This window comes from Limulus polyphemus, unplaced genomic scaffold (genome assembly GCF_000517525.1).
Source record: "Limulus polyphemus unplaced genomic scaffold, Limulus_polyphemus-2.1.2 Scaffold1808, whole genome shotgun sequence".
Classification (NCBI taxonomy): domain Eukaryota; kingdom Metazoa; phylum Arthropoda; class Merostomata; order Xiphosura; family Limulidae; genus Limulus; species Limulus polyphemus.
This window is the reverse complement of record NW_013667418.1, coordinates 153,404-170,378: the sequence shown is the minus strand read 5'-3', so window position 1 is coordinate 170,378 and position 16,975 is coordinate 153,404. Positions and strand designations below refer to the sequence as shown.

Genomic DNA, 16,975 nt, shown 5'->3' with positions numbered 1-16,975 from the left:
CATTGAACTTATTTTTTTGAATTGCCAAGAATAAAGTGATTTTTTGCTCTTTCAAACCTAGAAACAACTAATGGGAACAAAGTAGGATTCTGATACGCCATAAAGTTTTCATTGTCTCAAGTTTTCTTCAAGAACTAATTAAAGTTAATCAATGACTTAACACAGTGGAATAACATTAGAATTTGATATTATATATCTGTTTTCCTCTACTTTTACAAATATATAGTTGGTGTTTCAAGGATGTATTTTAATTTTTATTTATGTAATTTGACCGATTCGTTTCAGTGGTTAGCCTACCCAAGTGTGGAATTGAGATTCCGTGTTTCGTGTCCCGTTACTACACACACAAAATAATAATAAAAAACCGTGCTCTGCACTTTGGATCTTTGAGTATGTTACAAAAGTGACGGTTAACTTTCATTATTCAGTCTAGAAAGAGTATCCCAAGTGTTGGCGGTGGGCGGTGTTGATTAGCTGTTTTTCCTCTATCTAATCTGTGATTTCAAATTGAGGACGGCTAGCGCAGATAGCCCTCGTGTAGCTTTGCACGAAATTCAACTAACAAAGACTAAGAAATATGCATGTATTTGGGGTTTATCAGATAAGAGACTACTACAATATTTATTTATAATAACGAAAAAAGAAACTATTAAGAGATGGTTACGAAATGAGACATGACAAAATTTTTAAAATAAACATTTCCGTCACATAAAATGCTATTATGAAAGCTTTCTCTGAATCTGTAAGTGAACAGTGTGTGTGACAGTTTTCTGATTGTACTTACTTTTGCATTGTTGGCAATTTTAAAGTGCACGTTTTTTTACAAAACGTTTTGTGTAAAAACATATTTTATTACATTTGAAAAGATTATCCATACAAGAGGGAAAAAATACGTAAATAGGCAATTCCACACGCCAATTAATATTAAAAGTTCATTTCATTGATGACATTTCACTTCAGTATATAGTATGTCTATAGTTACCATGAACAGAACAGAACCACAATATCATGAACTGTAAAATGCAAAGCCTCCTCTATTTGTGACAATAGGCTGAGTGATAAGTCATTCAAATTCCTGATTAAATGATTGATCATCAGTTGCTTAACGTATATAAAAATTAAATGGGGAGTGGTTGACAAATATTTTACAATGAAATGTTAACTTGGGCATTGTTCAGCCACAAGTAATGGTCTTTGTCTCAGCTATTTTAATTCTCAACATTTATAGAGTTAGTTCTTAAATTATCATATCTACAAAACATCTCATCCATACATTAAATTGCTTCAGTTGCATTTTGAACAAAACATTATTAACAAAAATGACGGGTATTAAGAAAACTCTGTAAAGATTGGTATAACTAACCACAATTTTATTCACATTAAAAATCACATTTTTGTTTCATAATATTTCTTTATACACAATTTGGACAGTGAAACTGTCATCAGTATTTTTCAGTTTCCCTTGGAACTGTGAATCAATAATTGTTACCTTCATTTTTTCTTTGAACGTGCATCTGGAAGGCCCCCCAGTGGCACAGAGGTATGTCTGTGGCCTTACAACGCTAGAAACCGGGTTTCGATACCCGTGGTGGGCAGAGCACAGATAGCCCTTGTGTAGCTTTGTGCATAATTAAAAACAAACAAACAAGCATCTGGAAGAGACTATGTAAAGCTGACTAAACGCTGTCTTCTTCCTTCTCGTGTTTCTTCCATTTGAATATTTATTAAATAACATTTATTCACAACTTAAAACTTTTTTGAACATAGCTTTTCGACTTTCATAGTAGTATATGGTTTAACGTTATGCATGCGTAGAAATAAAGAACTTCTAATTTGATTTACATGCTACAATTAATGGTATTTTGATTAATATTGTCAGTTGTTTTTAAGTATGCGTTTAAAATTTAATTTAACTTATTTGGAGTATTTATTTCAAACATACATATAATGTACTGGTTTTACAATAGTAAAATTATTTTGTAATTTAAGAACTAGTTTCAACAAAGCAAATGAATTCTAAACTAATTTATTGATTACATTGTTGAATGTTTAACGAAAATTACAGGAAGAAGAAATCGTACACAATAATTGAAAACGTAATAATAACAGGTTAGTTTTAATGAAGATAGAAAGATGGATTTCGTGATTTAACTAAAACGAATGGAAAATAATATGAATTGAAAAATGAAAGCAACTTTATTCAATAACGCTTTCACTGTTAATAGTTTTGAGTAGATTTCAAAATTAAAATTTACCCTGAATTCTGATGAATACTCTTCTCGCTACCTCTGACCGGTTAACTATTCCTATTAGTTTTCGAGCTCGCCACAAGAGGCGCTGATGACAGCGTGACACAAAGACAGTGTGTGTGTGTGTGTTTCTTATAGCAAAGCCACATAAGGCTATCTGCTGTGTCCACCGAGAGGAATCGAACCGCTAATTTTAGTGTGTAAATATGAAAACTTACCGCTGTCCCAGCGGGGGACGACACGAAGACAGAAACTGCTTATTATTTAGATAGATTCCCCGCCAAGTGTTATTTTTTTTTACTTCTTTTCGTTTCTAAGTTGGTTATACTGACTTTAGTTTTTATATTAAAGAATAAACCTTGGTTTAGACAATGATACATTTGCCTTAAAATGAAAAATATTTAAAGTAACGAAACTAACACATTTTTGAGTATAAGTAAAGCACTTTTACAAGTATACAGTGTTAAGTTATGGATGAAGCACAATTCCACGTCAACTTGTCTAACGCTAATTTCATCCACATATCGAAACCTGATTTACTTGTAGTTGCAGTTTCGAAGCTTCAGCTTGTAGCATCACTTTGTAGGCATTGAATTAATTTTCACATTTCTACCTGTGTGATTGATATATAAAATAATTTTACTTCATGCAGTGGGCTATCGAATAACAAAACATTTTGGAATACGTGGAATAAAGCTGAATAAACATGTTGTAGAAATTACTTCTTTATCTGTGTATCCCTCAAAAAACTGGTTTACTCAGACACTATAAAGTCATTCCATAAGGTAAAACACATTAACCAAATATGAAAAACATTTTGATTTTTAATTATAGATTGATATTGGTAAACAATAATAGAGGACATGACAGTAGAGCACCATTTTGCGATATGTTATTTTTGCATTATATGAAATATATTTTTTTATTATAGTATCTCTGAATTGCTACTACAGTTTGCCCTATCTTGGAACAGCTCTCCATCAAAGCCATTTCTTGCTCTGCTGTAATTCCATTTTGCATATTTTTAAGTCTCTGAAGAAGTGTGATTATTTGTATGTTTTGGCTTAATATAACTTGAATGAAAACAGTGTTTTATAAGTGCTTACTTCATTTTTTTTAATCCTAAATTTCTGAGTCGAACATAAAGAAACTTCTTTCCGCGCTGTGTCAGTAGTAGTTGCCTCCCTGCAGATCAGAAGATCAAGAACAATGTCTCCAATCTCATACAGAGAATATAGAAAAGTCACCTAATTTGATTTCAGAAGCAAAAAAAAAGTGTTAATAAATTAGGATGTGTGACCGTTGATGTAAGGTGGTACTACCACCCCAAAACACAGTGTCTCTTTGAATACCCATAACTCCCGACTTAAGTAAGTTATCATCATATAGATTACATATTTGTAAACAATATGTTTAAGACTTTCTAATGATGTAAGCAACACCTCCAAGGAACAATTACAGGAATTTTTGTTCCTTGTCCTGTCGCTGCATTCTGGTTGAGAGAAAGATTCTGTATTAGTTGTGTATGCTGCAAGTCTGTACTTTAAATGTCGCGAAATGCAAAGAATTATCCAAAAATTAGATATATGAAATTTATTTATTTTATTCAAACTAAACAATAATTATCTTATATTTCGCAAAGTACTGATAAAATGAATATCAGAACTCTGCAAAGAAATATTTTAAGAAATTCCAAAATATCAGAGTTAACTATAAGGACCTCTAAGGAACCTTTAAAGAGATACCATCATCCATCTTATATGTAAGCAAGTTATTTTAAGTTGGAACAAGTTATTTTAAGTTGGAATTTAAGATACAAAATCAAAGCACAGTGCGAGGCATGTATCATTGTTGCACCCGCACAAGGTCTAGCGTTATGGTGGTTCTCACGCCATGAAAACTAAAAACGTTGGTTAATATTCTAATAATGTAAGCATAACTTGAAATATATATATAGAAAATAATTTCGTAGCATAATGAACAAAAGGTGCAATAATAACTTCAGAAAATATAATTAACTTTACTAGCCATTAGTCAGGACACAAAACACTAATATAACCATTCATTAATTGATCATCTGTTTGTTTGTTTGTTTTTGAATTTCACGCAAAGCTACACGAGGGCTATCTGCGCTAGCCGTCCCTAATTTAGCAGTGTAAGACTAGAGGGAAGACAGCTAGTCATCACTACTCACCGACAACTCTTGGGCTACTATTTTACTCTACCGTCACATTATAACACCCCCACGGCTGAAAGGGCGAGCCTGTTTGGTGAGACGGGGATTCGAACCCGTGACCCTCAGATTGCGAGTCGAGCGCCCTAACCACCTGGCCATGCCGGGCCCTTGACCATCTGTATGCTTAGCTCTACTTTCAGAATTAAAACGTTGTTATATATGTTAACGTATAAAGTTTAATCTAGAATGTTACGTCAATTATTTGAAGTTTTAAGGTTCTAGACATTTTAAAGTTAAATAAAAGGAGTACAGCCAGTCAAAGTAACTTAAAGTGGTTATACATTAGCAAATTATTAGTGTTGTAATTATTTGTCTATTAATAGCTAAATTATTTGAATTAAAGTTTTGACTCGTGTAAATTAGTGCAGATAAGATGTAAAAGAACCGGAAATACGTCATATATCTAGTATAGTTATTGAAAATGTGTGATTACATGATGATTACAGTCCATGCAACAATAAACTATTAGCTAAATTGGACCCAGTATCTCGGAACATGTAAGAGGAACGACGAACAAAGAAATATCCCTCACTATTTAACAAATGGAACACCTGTTCTTATTTCTAAAATAATACAGTCATTATATTAGCCAAAGCAGTCTGACGAAATGAATTAAAAACCTGCCTCTTAAGCTAATAATTTGCATGAAAAAGGCCTGACGTTTTTTCATACAGAGAAGGGGATTCGTAATAACTTCTTGGATTTGGATGTTTCTTATGGATGACTTGCACTTCACTAATCTCATAATGAAAACTTTGGGACTCCTATTTTTAGAGATCTTTAACTAATGTTTCAAAACAGGTTTTAGTGACATGGATAGTGTGAACTTATGCGAAGCTCTTCAATCGTTTTTAAAGGGGTACTCATGAACCATTAAATGTTTTTCAAGTTCTTTTTGTGAAGAAATCGCAAGAGCTATACCCAAAACAATGTTCGTGCCATATCCGTGACCGTCGCATTTGCTGAAAGAAGCTTTTCAAATTTAAAATTACCCAAAACTTTTGTGGCCTACTGTAAGTCATATGCGTTTTTTTCTTTTTTTCGCTTTTAATTGTTTCCATAAAAAATGAAATATTGAGAGTTTTAGGTTATTTAGAAACGACTAAAGACTCCGTATGTATAAAATTTCGAAAAGCAGAATTTTGATGTATCAATGTAATATTTGTCCCCAGTATAAAAAGTTTGTTTTGTATTATTATAAAGTTTAATTTATATTCATGCAATGGAAAGTAAATTTTGTTTATAATTAATTAATTACGACTATTTTATACTTGATATTATACAATGACTTGATATATTGTAATAATTTTACATCTGTACAATAAAGATTAATAATTACAATCACATCATTTCAAATTTCAGTTTGGAGGTTCGTATTTCAATTTGCTCAAGGTCTTCAAAAAGCTAGTCACCAGCCTGTTTAATGTAAAATATTTTTACCGATACGATGGAAGAACGTTAAGATATGTGTCAGATTTTATGTATGGGCCGGATTCTTTACAGTAGGTGTCTGGGACTTGTTGGCGATAAATTTCAAGAATAAAATAATATATTAAAACAAGTCACATGTATATACAAACGTTCGTTGCACTGTTTATTATAACAATTGTATCTAGAGCTTTAAATAAGTATATCTTTTTCGTCAAATTCCATACAGGCTGGTCCACTTACAGTAGGACACAATTTGACAAGGCGAAGTATTCTTCCTGCTATGTTATTACAATACAGTCTATGATAATTTCACTTTAAAATCACCACTATAACTATTTGTTACCAAAGTTGTATACAGAGCTTTAAATGATTGTCTCTTTCTCGTCAAACTCCACACATGTCTGTTCAGTTACTCAGAACACAATTTGACTAGACAAATTATTCTTCTCTACTCTGTTATACAATACAATCTGTGATAATTTCACTTTAAAAATCACCACTATACGCTCTTTATGGCTAAACTCACAATCACGCGTCTAGATCTATCTCTCGAACTAAATTTTCGACACGTATTTATACCTCGACAGAGGTCTAGAACGTTCCACACACTATTAGATAATATGGTGCAATAATACTCAATTAAGCCAACGAGAAAAAGGTAGAAGGTTCTAGTAACATGAAGCAATGATATAACAACCACCAATTCATAATTATCGGACTACACACAACGTATGATTAGTTAACAGTTACGTACACAAACTTGCGATAAACTATTGCGTTTAAAAATAACTAAATGTAACACTCCCGGTATATAAACTAACTAAATTATAACACTCGCATTAAACTTAAACTAAAATGTCGTGTATATCTGACAATATGTTTCTTGTAAGATTTTTAAGATGCAACTTCTACCCTAAAATTGGTGTAATATGTAATAAGACATCAACTTAAATTAAATGTGTGTTTCTGTTTTTTCTGTGTAAAGTCTATTATTTCAGTGTATATTCTATAAAGCTCTTAAATCACTAATTTATAGATTCTGATTATATGTGCGTCCCAGATGCTCAGCGGTAAATCGCTGAACGCTAAAAATATGGTTTCGATGCCTGCAGTGGGCAGTGCAAATATAACCTACTTGCGTAGTTTGGGCTCACTGGCAAACAAAATGACAAATTATATGTTCTACTCTACCTTAGATTTACTTGGATTGTTGTATTAAATAAACTTTGTAATAGTAATTATTCTGCCTTTCTTTATAGAATTACATGTTTGGGTCTATGAAATCGATTTAAACATCTTGGAACTAAATTTTATTTTTTTATTTTCAAAAGAAGAGAAATTGGACTGTTTGTGTCATATATATATATATATATATATATTACCGTGATGAAAAATCTACATAAAAATTAAGTCGTAAAAAACGTCAATAATTCAACTATTCATTAGTATAACATACTAGAAACTTCCTATATTAAGCCCTCCAATAGCACAACGCTATGTCTGCGGACAACCCATAGAAACCGGGTTTCGACACCCATGGTGTGCCGAGCACAGATAGCCTACAGATAGCTTTGTGCTTAATTTCAAACAAAAAAAAATCCTGTCTTAAAGTCTAAAAAAGTTATGTTTTTTTCAAATGGAAAGGGCTATTTCTGAAGAATTGGTAATATATTTTATCTCTGTACAAATAAAACAACTGACTGATTATAATAAATAGATATGTTAACTGAGTGTTATTAGAACTGATATTTAAATTACCTTGTTTATCGAGCGTTGAATTGCTCTGATGCAAATAGTTTTTTATCAGTACTCAATATATTATTGTGAAAATAAATTTAGAAAAAGAAACAAACTACATTATTGGCTTTTCCTCTGATTTGATCCCCTTGTGGGACAGTGATAAGTTTACAGATTTACAACGCTATAATCCGGGGTTCAACTGTTTGCGGTGGACACATCAGATAGCCCAATGTGGCTTTGCTTTAAAAAAAAGAAACAAATCTATCAGGCCATTCCTTCAAAAATAGTACCAGTTGGGCAGGGATTCATAGTACAGCAAGACGGTGATGTCAACAATACAGAAAATGGGGTGAAATTATACCTGGAATAAAAACAGGCCGATGGAATACTTGCAACCATGGCTTAGACCTCACAAGGTCCCAGTATCAATATATTAAAGCTGTATGGGATTATGTGTAAACTGAGAAGGTCAAACGGCAACGAAGCAACTCAGTTGAATTGTGGGGTGTAATACGGGAGACACTTGGAACAATGTTTCATAATCATACATTGATATATTTTTGGTAAGATTAAAAGGAAGGTGTACAATTTGTTCGCTTTTTTATTATATTTTCTTTTATATTGATAAAATGGCCATTTGGTTGCAATTAATATTTCTTTCTGACCCGTGTATATGTATCATTTCCATAATAATTTCAAATACTCTAGAGCCTGTAGGCAGTTAGTGAATTTACATAAACTTTAGACAGACGGGTTGTTATATGCCTTTAATATCTATGGATATTGCTGCGAGGCAGAACAGTTGATTTCATACATATAATTTTATCACGATGAAATAAACTTTATTGTTATTTTTTGTTTCTTAAGTAATTACTGTCTTGAGATAGTTATCAGTCTCCAGTTGGAATAAGTGAACTACTCTATTTGGATTAGATAAAGCACGTCACGTAAGTGCATGCTTTCTACTTTGGAACCTTATAAAACAGATATGTGAAACATTTTTTCTGATAACTTCTGGAACGTTTTCGATGTTCATGACATTTATAATGCCAGCTTATACGTGTGCTGAGTATCATTTAGACGAACTTGTGAGTAGCTTGTTTCTTATCAAATTTATGTTTTTTTGCGAACAGTCTACACCTACTAAATATATTTATTTGTGATTCCAGTTAATTTATAACTCAAAAACCTGAATATAGCTAACCTGTTAAAAGTACACAATGGCAAAACAAATGATGAAAAACGCTCTTGATGTTTTCAGAGGAATGCTACCTTCAAAAAAAACAAAAAATCAGGTAAGCAAAGGATTTTGGTTTTAGACTGTCTTTAATACTGGTTTTAATTTACACTGAAGTAGGCGAAGCTGGGTAATATCTGGCTATTAACTTTTAGTTAAATCACTTTCCTCTTATATCAGCTACGGTTTGTCAATTAATTTCTAATTAAAGCACTTTTCACTTGTATCAGCTAAGTTCTGGCTATTAACTTCTAGTTAAAGCACTTGCCATTTATATCGGTAAGTTTGTTAACAGAGATAAATAGCAGGACAAATCAAGAATAAAATCCCTTCACGAGGATTGTATGTCAAATTAAACTCTTCAAAGTGCGTAAAACTACAGTAACGTTCTATAATGCAATCAGATTACTTTCTTGTGAAACAATCCATGCGTCACATGTAATTAAAAATTATACTTTTACCAGGCTTTGGCCTTATGTTCAGATCATCCATAGGTATTATTTGATCGTAAATCACATACTTACAGCCACACCTGAATGTATCTTATCAAACTACAGTAAACATTCAAAACCACACCTTGAATACTGTTGTACTACACTATTCTTATTTAAATATACTGTTCATAAGATTTAGTGTAAACTTCGTGTTATATGAATACAAGATCGATATCACTTCGTTAGTTCGAGTTCCGAAACTTAACCTTACCTTGTTGTATTGGCTGAGGATATGTATATAAGTTTGTTATCATTAAAATTATTTTATTTCTAAATCAATAATTTAGTTATATTGTTATTTTCATCCACAAGCGCGTGTGTGTGTGTTTGTGTTGTTGTTGTTTAACAGTTCGCAAAAAAATTGTAATATTTTGTAGAAATCCCAACAGTTACATAAAAGAATCAGAAGCTAAATTGTAAGAACATGAACAGAAACTTGGGCATTTAAAAGAGACAGATAGACGAAATGGAGAACGTGGCTACTAAACTAGAAATTCAATGTACAAAAAAAAAGAGAGAGATTAACATAAATATGTAGAAAACTGTCGAATGTATGGTATACGCTGGATTAATATCAACAAAACAATGTCGCTAGTATAATCTTAATAGTAAGCTTACCCGAATTAGCCAGTAAATATAAATTTTGGAACAACAACATTCACATGAACTAATCCGGTTACCACTGTCACGTGTCCTGGAACAGTGTTTATCACATCCTATACATGAATATAACCGTTTCTTAAACTGTACAATTCACAACATCACTTCTGTCTTTCTGGTAAGAAAAGAAAAAAAAAGATCGTCAAATAAAAATACTACAGATAAAGATATCGATCCGATCAATGCGAGGCACAGAACAACGTTATAAAGCAAGAAATAAAACTATATTTTTTATATAAAGGATCTTACACGTTTCAGTTTTCTTCTTTAGAGATATTTATCATCCGCAAAATCATGATAGTAATTTGATTTATTACATTTGATTTGAAACTGAAAGTTTCAAATCAAATTCAATCGTGAATGTTCAGAAATTTATTTCTCTTCACCCCGCACGTAGTAAAAGGTGGTTTATCCATAACTTCACGAAAAAACAAAACAGAAAAACACGGCGTTTTGATATAAGTTTAAATAACTCGTCGCGATGTGTGGCCCAAGCAAGCATAAAGCAAAAGGAGCCGAAGGCAACATGCGATTGCGGATTAGCACAAAACCAATGGGTGGGAATGTGTGGATTTAATACCCAGAATTTTGATGTGGAAGGAAAATGGGAGTAGCCCGAGAAAAAACTCATTTTCACTACCTGGACGCAATATTTACTTTGTATGTAACGGTGGCTTCATAAAATATAAAAATGATACAACAACACCATCTGTAAACATACAGTAATATTAAGTAATAAATAAGTAAATATGTTTTTATGATGTCAGAGTTAAACCTTTAAAAAAACAAAAAACATTCCATATATGTTGTAATCCTAAACTTCGTATCAGGTCCTTCATATTGTGCTCTCCAGTGCCACAGCGATATGTCTGCGGACTTATACCACTAGAAACCGAGTTTCGATACCCGTGGTGGACAGAGCACAGATAGCCCATTGTGTAGCTTTGTGCTTAACTACAGGTAATCATCATCTTAAATCATCTTTATAATGAAAATGATGTTTCAATTCATGTTTTATAACGTTGTTTTTGTGGCGTAGTTTGGGAGATTTGAGCATGAATGAGCCTATGTATTTATACATCGGTTCTGTATGAGATAATTTCCAAAAAAAAAACGAATGAACTATTAATTAAGAAACTACTCATCTTGTCACCCGTTTCAATCGACAGACCGTGAAAGAATCAAGCAACTCACCACAAGAAGACAGGAATTGTTTTATAATGACTCATTAAAACGAGACGACACGAGCTAAACAGAGAAGAGAAGCAAAATGAAAAAAAGAAATTGAAAATTCCTTCATACAAATTACTGAGGATTTGAAATTTCATAAGGATCTTAACATTCCATGACTTTCATAATGTGTAATCCATTCATTGTTGTCATTCAGGAAGAATATTTGTTCATCAAACAAATTTTCTTAGCTCTATATATTTAGATTCCACAACTCTAGTAATTTTACTTTGCTATAGAATGCCCACTTCGCTGCCTGTTTTGGAACAGTTGTTTCAAAGTTTTAACTTAAAAGCCGCATATAATAAAGCCTTTAAAATACAGAGATAAGCAATTGAGGACACAGTACAAAGGTTTACATAATACATTTGCACTTTCAGCTCTATCTCCTGATAAATTATTCCAGACATGACAGTATCAGACTTGAACTGTAATAGACTTGTCTACCTCAAGCAATATGTGCTGATCGTAAAGTTTGCTTAGATCAAACCGCCTTGTCAGACTTCTCTTTCGACTTTAACTAACATGATGGTCAAATACGTCCGTTGAAATGCCCTCGTTTACTCTATAAATTAATAAGTGACATTTCGCTGTCACTAATTAGCAGAAGATACAAGTGATTTTTATTTTTCATTAAAATTACATCCTCTTAAGATAAATGTAGGCCCTGAATGATCACCCTTCATATCTTAAATATTCATTTATTAACGAGTAATATGAAAAACTTCAACACATACGGCAACGGAAACAATTATTGAAACAAAGAAGCGATAGACATAGAGTAATGACAAACAACTAATAATGGTAACTAGATGTCGAATTTATTAACGATACAAAACATTATTACTGAAAATATCAAAGAAAAAGGAAAAAGTGCACTATTTTTTTGTTATAGAACCCTGTGCTGTACACAAAATATTACACTTTGTTTTCATGATGACGTATAATTTATCGAAGAACGGTTAAGGAATAGTGTCCCAAATGTCCTGTGTTATTTACCACAATTCAGCCAGGGTTTTTGGTCTGCCTCAGTTACTTCATAAGCTCATACAGCCTCAATATTTTTGATCTCGGAACTGGAGCAAGCGAAGCTGTGGTTGTTAGTGTTTCATCGGCTTCGTTACCGTCAAGATATTGTTCTACCAAATTTACTTTATGTTTGTTATCATTATCTTGCTGTGAGATGAATCCTAGAACACTGAGATATTTTCCCGAGGAAATGACATGATGAACAAGAACTCTACGGGCACTTGCCGACATTCGGACTGACACCAATTTTGAGTAGATCACCAACACCATTGGCTGATATATAGCTCCAACTTCTACTTATCTTCCACCATGCTTCACTGCAGATATTGTATATTGACTGTAATATCGTTCTCCTCTTAACAATCGAGCAACTGTCGTTAACTGTTTTCAAACAATTCAAAATTGCTTTAATCGATAAATAGCACATATCTCCAGCTTTACTCATTCCACTGTTTGTTGTTTAATGACCATTTCAACCTTTTGGTTTAGTTACCTCTTCTCACCAGCTGTTTTCGAGCAACTACACATCCATAGAGAACACTTCGTGCTAATGTGTAACTTGTTATTCTCGAGGTAATAATCGAACCTTTACTTACAGCGAAGTCGTTGGCAGTCTCGACCGTCTTTTATCGGTCTATTTCTTGTCCATTAAGTGTGCTTAGACATACAGTGATGATCAAGTAAATGTGTTATGGTTAATATTAAATTTTGATCACTTTACGTTAAATAATGGTAATGGTACAGTATTTCTGTAAGCATTCTTATGGAATCAGTGTTTACGTCAGTGTGCTAATAAGGCCTCTCGAATGTGTTAAGTATGATAATAAATTGTAATCTCCTTATTGAACTAATGATGATTATACAGTAGTAATGATAATAACATAGTGATTAATTATGTGTGCCGATCAAAATTAGTTAAACATTATGTTCCGCCTGGAAATTAATAAATGTTTAGGTATTCTTAGGACAAAGTGTACCAGAGGTCAGGTATTCACAGAATAGAGAGAGACGGTACATTTTGTTAGTGAAAAAGTCTAGTAAAGTTTATGCTTCCGTTATATAAATTCAAACAAACTTCTAAATATATACATGGTTTTCTAAGTCTCAAACTATTTACAGCAACATATATATCATACTAAAAACAATTGATTCCTAATTGCAGTAAAATAAATGATAGAAACAAAGATGAATTTCTATGAATTAAAGAATCAGAGTTAACTTAAGTACATTAACAGTGTACATAAATTAACTCTATTAATAAACGTGTTTTCATTCTAGATGGCCAAAATGAGCCATTATATGATTGAACAGCGTTTTTATCGATAGCTGTGGGCAGTTGTAGTGCCAATATATATATATAACGAATATATATTGAATTTCATCAGGTGTTTCTTATTACTTGTTCTGGTGGACTTGTTTCAGAGATTGGAGTGGGTCACGTAATATCTTACGCGGCTTTAGGGATCACATATGTGCTTAGTTTGTCTTCTTCTCTTGCTGTTGGCTTCCTCTAGATTGTAAACAAGTATTTCTTCGTTTTGGATAGCCCTGAAAATTAGTTACAAATATTTACAAGAATTTTTCATTATTTTATTTGTTTGTCTTATAATAAAACCATATGGGGTTTTCTGCTGTGTAAACTTACTTCTGACCCACTGGGAGACACTTATAAGTAACATATATGTCCTTACTAATAAAGTATAAAGTGTACAAATTTGAAACAATGATGATAAATAGTGCATTCACTGAAACCAGTTCTTGTAATACCATTATGGAAAGCTTTCCATAAGATTATATCAAAAACAGTGCAACCTGCTTTTTCTCAAGTGTATTTCACTGTTTGATGTAATAACTGTACATGATTCAAACAAGAATTTTTTTGCACTTCGAAATGAAACGACAGCTTAAAAATCAACTATGGACAATGTAAGCAGCAACGACAGTTTCGTAAAGGCAATGTGAAATGTTCCTTAAAAGTTCTTAATTTGTCAAATCGCTGATAAATTATCAAAACAAAATTACATCTTTGAAATAACCAATTCTATAGAACCGAAGAATTAAAATTTTATGTACTTACGAACATATGTTTGGTAGATTTTGCTCTAAACATTTAAAACTTCTCGTTATTGGAACACTTTCAACAGAATTTCTCACATTTAAAACTTGCAGAAAAATGCGCATCTAGTTCCATCTTTTAGTATATACAACCTTGATCAAACATTACTTGGTTATAAGTTAAAAAAAGAAGTATATATATTCTCTGTAAAGGAAAAATATTCACGGATTTTTTTGAATTTATAACTAGTTGAGGCAACATATTTGTATGATCTTTACTTTCACTGATTGTATAACGTGCTTAAGGTGTGATAAATCATAAAATTTACTTGAATATGAGTGGAATCTGAGTAATAGTTATATTCAAGTAGAAAATATATGTAACTTTATCCGTTATTTTATTGACAAGATTTAAATTGTTTGGTAGATATTCATTATTAAAAACCATTCATATTAAAGTATATTGATAGGTATTTATCATAAGGTTATATAATATTTTGCATGAGTGATATTGTTCCTTTAAGCTGAATGTTAAGTCTAAGCATCATTGTCTTACAGCTATAAGAATATTATGTAGTTGTTCGTTATGATGATTTATTTAACTCTATCAGTATTTTATTTAGATGCCTGATTTTTCAAAAGATTATTACCAAAAGACTTCTTCTGAGACTGATATCAGCTCGTTAATCCGAATCTTTGACAATAATGCCACCATGAAGAGCAAGATGAACAACAGTTTGTCTTCACTTAGTAAAGGATCGGATAATTATTCCAGATATTATGATGCAAAAACGTCTAACATTTCCTCTACAACTTCAACTTCAAGAGTCAAAAAGAGGACCCAGATGATACAATCTAAAATTAGCCAACAAGTCCAGGACAAGCAAAATGGACATAATCAAGAAAACCAAAACATCAGTAAAAATGCTTATGTAGTTTCTCACACCATTACCAGCAGCAACAACGACAACAGAAAGAAGATAACATCCCAAAATGCAGATAACATTTCGGAGTCCTCTCCCGAAACAAAGTTTTGTTTTGAACAGAAGAAAATGTTGTCTCCCTCAAAGTTCAAAACAAATACACATAGACTCTTCTGTGAGAGAGCTAAAACTGACAATAAAAACTTTAAAAGGTTTATGACAGGTGATTTATATTTTGTTGAAAAACATTCTTTTACAGCAGACCAGTCTCTTCTGGAAACAGATGGCTACTCTACTGAGAAAGTGAACGTTTTAAAGAAAGATCAGGCGCAATTAACGATCGGTGAGAATATTCACCAACAACAAAAGATTGCTATAACCTCCTCCCAAAAATTGGCAACAGATGAGTACACTGCAGAAAAACTATCTACAGCAACTCAAGAGGAATGTCAGTCTTTCACACAGACCTCATTACAGCACGAGGCAAAGGTATCTTCTTCAACTATGCTGAAAGTATCTAGTAGCACCAAGTCTACTTTCAACAACCAGCATTTCCAAGAAGTAGGATTTGGAAGATTATTATCACCTTCAATTGAAAGCCCAATCATATCCCTTCTAGATGATGAATTATTTTCCAAGAGAGTTCAGAATGTTTTTCATGATATCATTGAAGATTTCAATGATGATCTCAAAGTTCTTCAATCACCATCACCACCCTTTGAAGTGGACAAAACAATGGCCAGGTTTTGTTCTAGATTGGAGAGCTGTATTAAACATTTACAGACATCAAATAAACACGTCGAAGAAATGTTGTTGGTTATGTCGAAAATGATAATAAAAGTCTGGGATTTACCATTTTATGGGGATGATTTAGGTAATAAATTGTGTGACATACTTCGTATAGAAGGTGGACTGCATATTCTTATAAACAACTGTAAGTTAACTGATGAAAGTATTCAGTTTGCTAGTGCACAATTTCTGGAGAACTGTATGACTGATTCCAATAGATCCTACGTTGTAGAAAATGGCCTAAGAAATGTGGTAACCGTAGCATGCTCTTTCTGCAAAACCAACTCTATCTACCATTTAAGGATTGGTAATAGTATCTTAGAAAATCTCTTGAGACATTCGGAAGAAACTTGCAGTAAAGTAATAAAATTCGGAGGATTAAATGCCATTCTTCATGGCTGTCGACACACAGACATGCTCACTCTACGTCACTGTGCCAGAGCTTTGGCCAACCTTTCTCTTTTTGGTGGACCCGATATCCAGCAAGCAATGATAAAACTGAAAGTGCCGGTGTGGCTATTCCCATTAGCTTTCAGCTATGACGATAGCGTAAAGTACTATGCCTGCTTAGCTATCACTACGCTAGTAGCCAATAAGGAAATAGAAGCTGAAGTTCTGCGTTCAGGAACGTTGGACCTCGTGGAGCCTTTCGTCTCAAGCCAGGATCCTGACGAGTTTGTCAGAAAAACATTGACACACATATACAGACAGTCCAAAGAGTGGCTTCTGAGACTGGTTCCAGTCCTCGATAGCAACAGGGAAGAAGCCCGTAGTTTAGCAGCTTTTCATTTTGCAGTGGAAGCTAGTATTAAGAAAAAACTAGGAAACACAGAAGTAAGGAGCATTTAAAACTGTTATATTTGCTTTCAGACATTAAGATATAATCAACGAACTTTAAAAAA

The 16,975-nt window shown here is 32.7% G+C and overlaps 1 pseudogene; it reads left to right on the top strand.

Annotated features, from left to right (window-relative positions):
* The first annotated feature begins 8,888 nt into the window (after positions 1-8,888).
* The window catches only part of LOC106465000, a 28,568-nt pseudogene continuing 20,481 nt past the window's right edge, over positions 8,889-16,975 (top strand).